General features: G+C 45.8%; 1 pseudogene; it reads right to left on the bottom strand.

The window, feature by feature from the left end:
- Positions 1-4118: 4118 nt before the first annotated feature.
- Positions 4119-9732, bottom strand: LOC125166401 (F-box only protein 46-like; annotated as a pseudogene).
- Between the last annotated feature and the right edge of the window lie 2695 nt (positions 9733-12427).

Below are 12427 nucleotides of genomic sequence, written 5' to 3'. Positions count from 1 at the left end.
AACGCTGCTCTCTATCCCACTGAATTTCATTCAACAGTCATTTATGAAATCTCACTATGTGCAAAGGGCTATGCTAACATCCACCCCTTTGAAACTTGCCCAATGAGAGCTACATATTTAGGTTTTAGGTGGTATTGTCCCCTGCCACCATGAAGACCTTGACACTATCTCTATTGGCTGTTAAAATCCCCCCAAATTTAAAGCTGCCTGCAAAATGGGTCAGCCTAAAATCACTTGGCACTTGAAGAATCTTGTTTACTAGATTTTATGTTTATTATAGTGGATGTATAGCATACAACTCAGATTTCCCCTTCAGGACAATGGCAGACAGATCCCAAGATGGCCTCCACGATTCTTACCCCCTGATGTTCATGCCTTATGTAATCTCTCCTCCCCTCCCCAGCTCTCCTGGATGGGACCTGTAGTGTGCTTCTAGTCCATAGAATATAGCAGTAGTAAAGGGATTGTGAGATATAATTAAGGTCCCAAGTCAGTTGATTCTGAGTCAATCAAAAGAGTGAGCCTGAGTTAATCAGTCGAATGCACTTGAAATAGACACTGACAGTGTCTGCAAGTGAAAGACTCTTCCTGAAGGCTTCATGAAGTAATTGGCTATGTTAGAAAAGCCCATGTGGCAAAGAATATGGATAACTTCTAGGGTGTGAAAGTGGCCAGCAGGCAATAGCCAGCAAAAAGCCAGGCCTGCAGTCATACAGCCGCAAGGAAATGAGTTCTGCCAATAATTTGAATAATCTTGGAAATGGATTCTTCCTTAGTGGAGCTTCAGATGAAAACACAACCCAATCAACACGTTGACTACAGCCTGTAAGACCCTGACCAGAGGACCCAGTTAAGCCATGTCCAGACTCCTACTCCATGGAAATGATGAGATAATAAATATGTGCTATTTTAAAACTCTAAGTGGTGATTTGTTTCTGTGCAACAGATAACTAACACAAAGACTGAGGCTCTCATTCTCCCAGTTCCTGTGGTGTGGGTGCTGCGTCCCTCCCTGGAAGTACCCTCAACCAAAGGTAGCCACCTCCCCCATGGCTGCTTCCCTTTCTCCTCATGGGCAGTCAGCTCCAAAGACTGGTCAATGATTGGCCAAAGGGGCAGGAAGGCAGGGAAATGTGAGTGCATAGCCTGTTTGCTTCGAGCTGGGACAGCTCTGAAGGACCATGTCAGAACTCATCATGGGACTGACTGAAGCCTCTGTTGTGACTGCAAGGCATTCAACCCCCATCCCTCTCTCTCTAACCCTGCTTTCTTTTTTTTTAATTTTTAAAAAATATTTATATATTTTTGAGAGAGAGAGAGAGAGAGAGAGAGAGAGCGAGCACAAGCAGAAGAGAGGCAGAGAGTGGAGACACAGAATCTGAAACAGTCTCCAGGCTCTGAACTATCAGCACAGAGCCCGTCGTAGGGCTCAAAATCACAAACCGTGAGATCATGGCCTGAGCCGAAGTCAGATGCTTAATCAACTGAGACACCTAGGTGCCACTGTCACCCTGCTTTCTTTATCCCCTTGGGACTGACACTAAGGTCAACCCTCAAGTTGACCCTGAGACCACTCCACAAAATACTCCCTACATGCCAATCTCTACCTCATATCTGTTTCCAGAGAACCCAACCTAAAATAGTTATAACATTTTTTTAAATTTTAATTAATTGATTTATTGATTGATCAAGTAAGTATGTGGGGCTTGAATTCATTCACAACTCAGAGATCAAGAATCACATGCTCTACCGACTGAGCCAGCCAGTTATAACTGCAGTTATAACCGTTTTTTTTAATACATCACTATTGTCATGTGATCTCCCCCAAAGTCTGAGAGCTAAAGGAAAAGGCAATTGAGAAAGGAACAGGTGCTGGTAAACTTCTTTAAATTTGCTTTTGTTTTATAAGCACAGATTCCCTTATTATTTTTCAATATCTTTCTTTTTTAAGATTATTGATTCTTTTAAAAATTTTATTAAGAAGGCAATGGGGTGGTCTTTAAAAATTATCGAAATGCATTCTTTTTATTTTATAGAATGGGCTATGGAGGCTCGGTGTGTGTGTGTGTGTGTGTGTGTGTGTGTGTGGCCTGTCCAGCTCATTCACTCAACCAACAGATATTTATCAGGACTGGAGCTGGACTCCTTGTAGGTTGTGCAGAATGTACATACAGATGCATAGAGAGTCACACTGAAGCCATGCAGCTTCCTGTTGTGACATCACTAGTGCTGGAGCTCAGTGAGATTCTCTGGCCCAATGGTCACATGCTCCCTCTCCCCCTGGTGTGGTCTTACCTGTGTGAGGAACTCAGCTTACTTAGCTCCTTTTATTTCTCTTGGACTTGGAAACCACACAAATCTGGTGGTGGATCCACCACCAAATCATGACTTAAATTCTGTATGTGATTGCATAGATTGAAAGGGTCACATTCTATTTTTGATTCGTTATTCTAAATAAGGTGGTTTACTTTGATTTAACAATAATGGTCAGCAACACCTCCACATTTCTTACCATGTGCCTGGCACTTTTTAAACAGTTAAAAAATGTGAATTCAGTTAATCCTTCCAGCAAACCCAGGTGGTAGCTAACATTCACGTTATTAACAGATAAGTGCCCAGAAATGTGTTTGAGTTGTCTATAGCTTTCATTTCAGAAAAACGGCCTGGGTTTATGAACTAATGCTTGGAAAGACCAGTGAAACTTTTTCATGTTTTCATGAAACCCTGGGTTTGCTAATAATTCTTTCCCCCTTTGGAAAATAGTCTCTTTTAGGTCTGGGTATTATATAAAATGCATGCCTACTCTTAACCATTCTGGCACCAATTACTAAAGTTTAAAATAGTCCAGGCTGATCACCTCTTTTCCCTCTCCCTTCTCTGCCCACCTTCTGATATTCCTCTGTTCCTAGACATGTCCCTTGCAAATGGGAGAGAGGATGAGCAGAAACTCACATCTGTCAGACACAGTTACTTGTTATCATCTCTGCTAAAGACCAGGTGGTTGAAGAGCTGGAAATTAATGGGATGCCCTGTCAAGGGCATTTTCCACCCAAGCCCTGTCCTTCCTGCCATGGAGATCTGCCTGTTTCTTCCAAGATCTAGTGTCTTCAAACCTCCCGACAATAGGAGAGCATCCGTATGTTATAATTTTATTTCGAGTTGTGAGCTTTCCCTTTATCACCAAAAAGTTCCTGGAAAAACACCAAATTAGTTCCCCTTTACTGAATAACAGAATGTGTTTGCCATCCACTGTATATTTTTAACCAATAGTTGTTTCTGGCCACCTTCTATTGGTGTTGTATTGCCCTGTGTTGAATACTGAAAGAGCATATGTCTTAGTCTCTGCCGGTGGTGAATGTTTGGAGAGAAAAAATAAGCTCAAATGGATAAAATGAGAAAAATAAATGCTTTTGTTGTATCTTTTTTTGCTAAGTTGTAAAATGCATCTGTACCCCTTCTCCTCTGTTTTGTTTAGAACCTCAGTATATTAGTCTCCTATTGCTGCTATAACAAAGTACCACAAACTCAGTGGCTTATTTTATTGTGCTTTGTTTTCCAGTGCTTCACAGATACAGCATTTTATTTTTTTACAAACTGAAGGTTTGTGGCAACCCTCCATCAAGTAGGCCTATCAGTGCCATTTTTCCAACAGCATTTGCTCAATTTCTATCTCTTTGTCACATTTTGGTAATTCTCACAAAATTTCAAACTTTTTCATATTATTATATTTGTTATGGTGATCTGTGATCAGCAGTTAGGACTCGCTGAAAGCTCAAATGATGGTTAGCAATTTGTTAGCAATGAAGTATTTTTTAAATTCAGGTATGTATATTTCTTTTTAGACAATGCTATTGCACACTTAATGTACTACAGTATAGGGTAAACATAACTTTTATATACACTGGGAAGCCAAAAAATTCATTTTACTTGCTTTATTGCAATATTTGCTTTTTTGCAGTGGTGTGGAACTGAACCAATATCTCGAAGGCATGCCTGTACTGTCTCATAGTTCTGGAGATCAGAGTTCCAAAATGGGTCCCAGTGCACTAAAATCCATTCCTTCTGAAGACTCTAGGAAGGAATCTATTTTCTTTCCTTTACTGACTTATAGAAGCTGCTCACATTCCACAGTCCCCTCTGTCTTCAAAGCCAGCAATGGCAGTCAATTCTTTCCCACCCTGCATCACTAGGACAATAACTTTTATGCTTCCCTCTTCTACATTTAAAGGACCCTTGTGATTACATTGGGCCACCTGAATAATACAGGATAATCTCCTATATTTTACGGTCAGCTGATTAACATCCTTAATTCCATCAGCAACCTGCATTCTTCCTTATCATGGAACATAACAAATTCACAGGTTCTGGAGATTAAGACATAGACATTTTTGGGGGAGAGAGCAATATTTTATCACACCCAGCATTGTATATTCTTCAAAGAATGCCATGTAGGTCAATGGATATTTCTATTAAAAAAATAAAACATGAGAAATAAAATGAAAAGTTTATCATATCTCAATGTTTTTTAATGCAAGAACACAATGATCTAATTTATGGTTTGGGTTGAAGGTTGTCATGGACACTGTCATTTGTGATTATTATTCCCCCCCCCCCCAGATAAGTTAGAAATGTTGTTAAAGTGCATAAAGCAAATGCTGCTGGTTCTGTGTACTGTCAAAATGAGCATTAAATGCACTTACTTGCTAAATGATGTCATGTAGATAATGTGTGTTTGGAGAAGAATGAGTGTCTCTTCCTTTCCATTCTTCCTGGTAATTCAGTTACTTGAGATGGGCAGAGGACCTAAAATTCATCCATTTATTCCAAGTCATCAATGCATTCAGCATATATTTTAAAAACATGTGGCAAATGGCAGTCAGAGCAGTATATGCTGGGAAAATTATGAATAAAACCAAACGTGTTCTTTGTGCTCTTGAAAAGTTTAACCTAGTGAGGGTCCATGTGGGAAGTCTTATAAACCTTACACTGAGCCAGACCTTGAAGCATTAGCAGGATTTAGAGAGACAGGGAGAAGAAGGAAGAAGAAGTTTTCAAGACCGGAGGAAAGCTGAGTCAAGCCACTGTGGCAGGAACTCACCAGATACAGGTCTCTGTACTTTCATCTTTTCTGATTTCTAACTGCTTTGATGGTTCCCATGATACTACCTTCAGGCCCACAACTCAAAATCAAGGTAAGAGCAGTGAGGAAAATCCATTTTCAGGATTCAGAGAAGAGAATCAGAAATCCCACTTTGGGGAAAAGACAACAATTGTGTTACAGTGAACAAAGGCAAAACCTCTTGGTGCGAAGTTTGGGAAATGCTGAATGTCAAAGGCCAGCTCATGACATTTCATCAGAAAAGGACACATGAGGCACACATTCCGAAGAGCTGGTACAGAGTGTTGGACAGATCAAGAGCTAAAAACAAGCTCAGAACAGAAAACAAGGCATGCTTCCCACCCCCTCCTAAAATGTTAGCTGGATTTTTGGAACAAATCTTCATAATTTTATTTGAATAGCACATCAGGCCTTGAACTCCAATGCTTCATTTTGAATGATTAATTACCAAGTTGCTACATTGGTTTGAGGTCTTTTTATTGAGTTTCCATTAATAATTGTTTCACAAAATGCTTTGCCCCTGAACAAATGCATTAAGAACTAAAAAGCAAAGGACAAAAACACAACCCTGATTTTTGCAAAGCCGTTAAAGACTTCAGGAGGTAAGGAAGAAGGAGGCTTACTGCAAAGATCCATAATCCTGGGCTGTGCAGCTGTATCAGTTAATGGTGACTGCTGTAACAGACGATCCTCAAAATCTCAGTGATTTGGTATAATAAAAGTTTATTGCTTGTTTTTGTCATAGTTTGATGTGGTCAGTGAGTTCTGCTCCACATAGCCATTCAGGGAACCAATTTTCTTCTGTGTTGAGGCACAGCCATCTTTAACATGTGGCCTTGAGAAAACCCTCATATCCACTCACCAGTCGACAAAGGCCAATGCAGAGAAAGATTGAGAAGGCACGTCACCTCTTCACTGCCTGCCAGGGCACATCCCTTCTGCTCAGTTTCCATTGGCAAGAGTATGTCACATGGCTCCCTCCAACTCTAAGGTGTCTGGGAAATGTGGTATAATTGTGAACCCAGGAAGAAAAAACCAGCTTAGTAACCATTTAGTGCTGTACTTTAGTACTCTCATAAGATTCTCAAGTTATTTGGCAAAAAGGAAGTCCAGTTGACACTGTTTGGCTGTCGTTCTAGTGGGTCACCAGCTTCTCCTGTTCATCTACTTTCTTGGTGTTCACATCTGGATTTGTTGGAGAGACAGGGGTGAGGAAGGGAAAGGAGAGGAATCACCTGAAGTGTGTCTTCCCCAGGCAGACATAGGATACTTTTCAGGTGATTCCTGCTTCTGTTTTATTCTATACCCTCACGCTCACCTAAGAAGTTTCCCATCCAATTGAACATGGACACAAGAATCTCTATAGTTTCAGCCTCCTTAATTATGTGGTGCTGAGGTACCACAAACAAATGTGCATTTCTGATACTGACAGCAACCTTGCCCACCATGATTGTACAGAACTAAGCTTCCTTGTCACAGATGCTGTCTTTGAGAATCAAGATGAAACTGCCAGTAATGATTATCTGTATGTCCAAGAAACAGGGTGAAGCAACCACCACCTTGCTACTTCCCTCTGCCCTGCACATGTGGCCAAAGCAGCTACCTGCCCTGCTGTGGAAACAGCCTCATGGATCACAACCACTATCTGCTCTCACACCTTGCCATGTTGTCTGGGCTAGAGAGACCAGGGTTGGTCCCCTTAGGTTAAATTTTTTTTTGCCTTATAAATATTGATTTTATAGAAAGGACCAATTCAAAACTGGTCAGATGACACACACCAGAAGCTTCCAGAACCACAAGGATAAAAAACCAAAACCAAAACCAAAAACCAAAACCAAAACAAAACAAAAAAACCCTGAATGAAAATACCCCAGAGCAAACTGCCTGAAAAATCAAGGTCTCAGGTGTCCAAAGGATTCTAAAGAAACTCATGTGGCTGGGGCTGGAGAGATCCCAATGCTTGAACAAATACCCAGAATGGAAGGAAAAGCAATCCAGAAATTCAAACCCACAGTCCCTGCCCACCGGCCCCCACACTGTCAAGAGCTAGGCAAAGGGCTTCACAGCTTTTTTGGGGGGGTGGGGTGGGGCATAGAGAAGCAATGGAAATAGTTTAAATAATGGGAGATGGGGAATTTTTATATTTCAGCTTTATTTTCTCTTCTTTAGGGGAAGTGAAGAGACTGGTAGCTTTAGGTTAAGGAGAAAACAGGGATTTTTCTTTTTTTATTGTTTTAATGGGGAAAAGGTCTAGAAATGGTAGGTTGCCGTGAAAAGTGCCACATCTGATCTGTGATCTGATGGCCCCTAATTCCTAAAGAGGAGGTAAGCCCTGGTGTGGCAAGTCAGGAGAGATACTGACTTTGCATGCTATATCCTCTTGGGAGAACACAGCTCCAGAGACAAAGAACTGGCTGGCATGGGTTGTGTGTGTGTGTGTGTGGGGGGGGGGGGGGTGCAGCAGAAGGGGGCCAGAATGGGGGAACCTTTAAGTAGTACCAAAATTAGCTCCCGTCTGCTCCCTGCTGGTGGGTCCCTGGGGTGTAGAGTGGCAAGGAGGGTGTTGGGGCTGAATGGAGAAGAAATTGAAATGCTGATAAAAACCACCCTACTTGAGGGGTCCACAGGCCCTGTGTCTGAAGACTAGAAAACCAATAGGGGTTGGTCCATCAGAGTGCCTTCTCTATCCCCCTGAACCCCATCTCAGTTCTGGAAGGGGATCAATACCACCTGGAGGGTGACCCAGTCTTGGCCCTGGGCTCCCAGGGGCGGGGGGGGGGGGAGGGGTGGACACAGTGGGCTCCCCCCCCCCCACACCTTCCCCGGCTTCACCTCCCTTCCTCCCTGCCCGTTGCAGGGCAGCACCCAGTTGTTATTCTGCAGACCCAGGCGGCAGCCAGGCGTCTCGCGGTCCACTCGGCGGCAGCACATCCAGTAGGAACGTCCGTAAGGCAGGTCGTGGTGGTAGGGGCTTTGGGTGCTAGCTGCACAGCAACAGGTCACCCTTCTCGTATCTCTTGCGGCACTGCTTCCAAGGGTCATAGCGATACAGGGGGTCGCGGCTCCAGCGCGAGTCTGTGGCCCGCACACCAAACGCCTCAATGATGCCCTTGAGGTGGTGGCAGGTGCACTTGAGGGCCGCCAGGGCCCGCGTGGGCAGGAAGCTGAAGATCTTCACCAGCACCTGCTCGGGCAGCAGCAGCACGTACTGCGGCGGCTCCAGCAGCGCTGGATCTTGAAGCGGATCTCCAGGAAGTCGTGTGACACGTGCCGATACAGGCGGCACAGGAAGGTGTCCACTGTCCCCTCAGCGTCGTCCAGCGGTGGCGGGGGAGTCGGCTGGGGGCGGCTCGGGGGGCCCGTCCGGACGCCGGGACTGGAGGAAGAAGAGCTGGAGGAAGAAGAGTCAGGTGGGGGCGGCTCCTCGGGGCTGACCGTCAGGCACACCGTCTCCTCTTTCACATTCTTGGTGCCATCCTTGCCAAAGAAGATGCACTCGTCCACCACACCCGTCACTACCACGTCCACGTGGAAGCCTGACGCGCCGCAGTCCTGGGCAGGGGCTGGAGGGGGCGCCGGGGGAGTGTCCTCAGGCCTGGCAGGGACCATGGTCTCGCTGGCTTCATCCGCCCGAGCCAAGAAGGAACTCCACATTGCTGGGCAGGACATCCCGAGAGGGGCTGATGAGCTGGTAAAGGTCACTGGTGATCTTGTCCTTGGCTCGGGCCCCGGGGCCTGGGCTGCCAGGGTAGGCACAACTGGCCAGCCACTGCTCCCGTTGGGCAAGCTGTCATCGGGAGCCTGAGGCTCTCGGCCGTTGGGGATAGGAAAAGCGATGCGCACCTCCCCTGGGCCGGGCCCGGCTGCTCCTCTTTGCGGAGGCCTTTGGCTGGAGGGCTGTCCCGCTGGGCCTCAAAGTGGGCCACTGCCTCAGCTATGCGGCTGCAATCCCCGCCACCAGACCTCCGTTTGGACCCCAGACCTTTGGCAGGCCCACCCTGCTCAACCGACGCGGAGACCATAGGCGCTGGGGTGCCTGGGCATGGGTAGTTCTGTAGGGCCAGGGCGGCCCGCTGTTCCACCAGGGCCACCATCTCGGCCACAGAGAGCAGGTCTACATCCTCACCAGCTGAGTCTGGGCCCCTTCAGTGGCAGGGGGCCCTCTAGGCCCCCTGGGTCCGGTGGAGCCTTAGTAGGCTGAAGACAGCGCCTCCTCCGCTTGGCCTTGGAGCTGTCACTGCCCCAGTGCTCCTTGACCTTCATGGAGCTAGCCCGGCTGTCCCCACCACACTGGTGGGCCACAAGAAAGGCCACCTTCTCCTTTGTATTCCCGGGCTTGGTAATGTACCACGTGTCCAGCAGGACTCGCCCCTCATCGCCAGCAGCTGCTGCGGAGAGGAGCGGGGCAGGCTGGGAGGCAGGGGCGTCAGTGGCCAAGGTGGGTGGGGTGTTCTCTGAGTGGGCAGGCCTGTGGTCTGGCTCAGCCCCGCTGGCCGGCTCTGGGCAGGCTGATGGCTTGAGGGCTGCGGCAGGTGGGAGTGGCTGGTTCTGGGAGTAGGTGCCAAAGGGCCAGGGCACCAGAGCTGGAAGGACAGGAGGCCACTGCGGTCCATCCTGGTAGCAGACAAGCTGGGGTTCACCACATTTCAGGACCTGCTGGATGGTCAGGGGAGGCTCCACAGGCCACCATGTCTCTGCACTGCAGCTCTTCTTGGCTACCTGGGTTTCCCCCACTCCCCCTTAGGTTAATTTTAGGAACATTAGTTATTTGTTAATTTCTTTAAAATTTTTTAAATGTTTATTTATTTTTGAGAGAGAGAGAAAGAGAGAGAATGAGGGGGATGGGCAGAGAGAGAGGGCGACATAGAATCTGAAGCAGGCTCCAGGCTCTGAGCTGTCACCACAGAGCCTGCTGCGGGGCTTGAACCCACAAACTGGGGGATCATCACCTGAGCTGGAGTCGGACAGTCAACAGACTGAGCCACCCAGGCACCCCTATTTGTTAATTTCTTGAGTATTTAGCACAGAGCAGTGCCTCCTCCAGGTAAAAGAGATGGTTACAGCTCATTGGTGCTCTCATACATGCCTTCTTCCTTCCTCAGACTCTACCCAGAGTCACCTTAATGAGAATTACGAAGACCCTGGCTATTCTGAAGGGAATCTGGGCCACATTAGATTGTAGTTTCCTACTGTGCTGAAAGGAGCTAACAAGTGAAGCAGAGAAATAAATAGGTTTGTCACCGCTAACTCCTTCAAATGGTGTTCCCATTAAAATAGACCCCATGAAGGAGACTTCTCACTGGTAATTGCCACCAATATATCCATCACAGTACAGATATTTCTACTAAACTCTAACCCACCAATATCACAAAAAAAAGAAAAAAGAACAAAATTATTCATGGAGGTCTTTCCTCAGGGTTACGTTTAGACTTCTGTTGTCAACTATTACCACTTCTTTTTCACACTGGAATCTTCCCCTTTACTATGGTGGTTTTGCCTCAGAGTTGATGTGCTTGCATTTCACAAACACACATGAGCTTCCTACAAAAGACTGCCCCTCAAAAAATATTTTTCGAGAAGATAGATGTAAGTTGGAGATTTGGCTCTATATACACAGTATATTACCCGTGTGACTTAACTCAAATTATTTAACCTCTCTGAGCCTTTAAGTTGCTGATAGTGATACTCATTTGCACCATTTTGCTGGTATTAGACAAGCATAATGACAGTACGGAGTTGGTGCTCAATAAACATTGGCTTTCTTCTCCTTTGCTTCTTCCCTTTGCCCTCTCTCTCCTTTCTCTCTTCTCAGAAGCACTCAACAACTTCATCGACGGGACTGTGATGAGCTTGCTGGAGAGTTGGGCTTCAGTTGGGCAAGTTGGGTGCACTTGAGAACCCCCAGGAGAGGTTATGATGAATAGGTGTATATTTTATGTGAAGGCAAATTAAGTCGAGCTTGTTCAAAGTAAAATACTTTATAAAGGAGACAAATGTTGAAGACAGAGGCAATATGGAAGAAGCCATACTCTGCAGGAAGGTATGCAGATGCCCAAGTTCTAAAGAACCACTAGAGGCAACATCCCAGACAGTGCTCATCTCTTGGCCTCTGTGATACACTGTCCTGGTTTCTCTTCTTCCTCCTTGGGCTCCTTTGACAGCTTACCCTCCACCACTCAAGTCCAAAGTTTGAAGTTCCTCAAGACTCAGCTCTTGGCCATTTCCAAGTCTCACTTTGCACCCTCTCCCTAATCACATCCATGCACATCACTGCAGCTGCCAGGCATGTTCTGATGATTTTCAAATTCACCTCTCCTGCCTAAATGCCCAGCCTATGAGCTCTAGACCCATATATCCTACTGTCTATGGACTGTCTCTCATTGGCTGTCTTGGAGCTTCTGCAGATGCAACTTGGCCAAAATCAATTAGTTGTTTCCATCCCCAGACTTGGCCCGGATGCAGTGTTTGTTGACTCACAAGAGGTATCTGGGAGTCATCTTGGATTTCTCCCTCCCTCCCCTTCACCACCTCCTATCCAATCAGGATCCAGCCACAAATTCCAATTACAAAGCCACCATGCTCTCTCATGGGGCTACTGCTAGGGCTTATGCTTGACCTTTCACATATAGTCTCCAGACTTCAGATGGAAATATCTTATACAGATTCTCTCTAATGCATCTGCCTTTCACCCTTATGTGCCCACTTCTTGCCCCAAACATTTCAAAGGCTTCCTATTGCTCTTAGGATGAAATTCCATGTCCCTGGCATGGCTTGCAAGGACTTGCACAGGTAAGGACAAGCCCTACCTATCACTTAACTTTATTCCTTGTCATCTCCTCCCTACTCTGTGGGTCAGTCACATGCACCACACTTTTCTCATCTCCAAGCCTTTACATGTGGTCTCCCTCCCTTCAGAATACTCTCTTGTCCATCCCTTTTTTCCATAGCTAGTTCTTGCTCATCCATAAGACCTCATCTTAGAAACTACTATGTTTCATTGGTTTGAAAGCACATATTCCTTCACATTTTAATGTCTCCAAAATTGGGGTGCATTGGCTATGCGTGGAATCAAGTGGCTATGTCATGGAAGGGAGGAAATGGTGGATTGGACATGCTTAGCAACATTTCCCAAGCAGGACTCAAAACATGTCAGCTTTACATTGTTGCAAATTTGACTTAAAAGCACAGAAACAATAGCTGTTAGTTCTTTTATAGATTCTTTTAAGAAATATCACATCACAGGGGGTGCCTGGGTGGCTCAGTAAGTTAAGCATCCGACTTTGGCTCAAGTCATGATCTCACCATTTG

The sequence above is a fragment of the Prionailurus viverrinus genome, chromosome B2 (genome assembly GCF_022837055.1).
Source record: "Prionailurus viverrinus isolate Anna chromosome B2, UM_Priviv_1.0, whole genome shotgun sequence".
NCBI lineage: Eukaryota > Metazoa > Chordata > Mammalia > Carnivora > Felidae > Prionailurus > Prionailurus viverrinus.
The sequence above is the reverse complement of the archived record's forward strand: the minus strand, read 5'-3'. Positions and strand labels throughout refer to the sequence as shown.